Source organism: Bison bison, unplaced genomic scaffold, assembly GCF_000754665.1.
Source record: "Bison bison bison isolate TAMUID 2011002044 unplaced genomic scaffold, Bison_UMD1.0 scf7180017864317, whole genome shotgun sequence".
Taxonomy (NCBI): domain Eukaryota; kingdom Metazoa; phylum Chordata; class Mammalia; order Artiodactyla; family Bovidae; genus Bison; species Bison bison.
This window is the reverse complement of record NW_011494889.1, coordinates 8,602,701-8,603,212: the sequence shown is the minus strand read 5'-3', so window position 1 is coordinate 8,603,212 and position 512 is coordinate 8,602,701.

The window sequence follows — 512 nt, the reverse complement described above, 5'->3', positions numbered from 1 at the left end:
TTTGCCTTGATTCATGGACCTGACATTCCAGGTTCCTATGCAATATTGCTCTTTACAGCATCGGACCTTGCTTCTATCACCAGTCACATCCACAGCTGGGTATTGTTTTTACTTTGGCTCCATCCCTTCATTCTTTCTGGAGTTATTTCTCCACTGATCTCCAGTAGCATCTACTGGAGTGACTTGGAGAAGGCAATGGCACCCCACTCCAGTACTCTTGCCTGGAAAATCCCATGGACGGAGGACCGTGGTTGGCCGCAGCCCATGGGGTCGCTAGGAGTCGGACACGACTGAGCGACTTCACTTTCACTTTTCACTTTTATGCATTGGAGAAGGAAATGGCAACCCACTCCAGTGTTCTTGCCTGGAGAATCTCAGGGACAGAGGAGCCTGGTGGGCTGCCGTCTATGGGGTTGCACAGAGTCGGACACGACTGAAGCGACTTAGCAGCAGCAGCAGCAATGAGTGACTTAGTATTTTCTCTGATATTTTCTCCTTTGATATTCATTGCC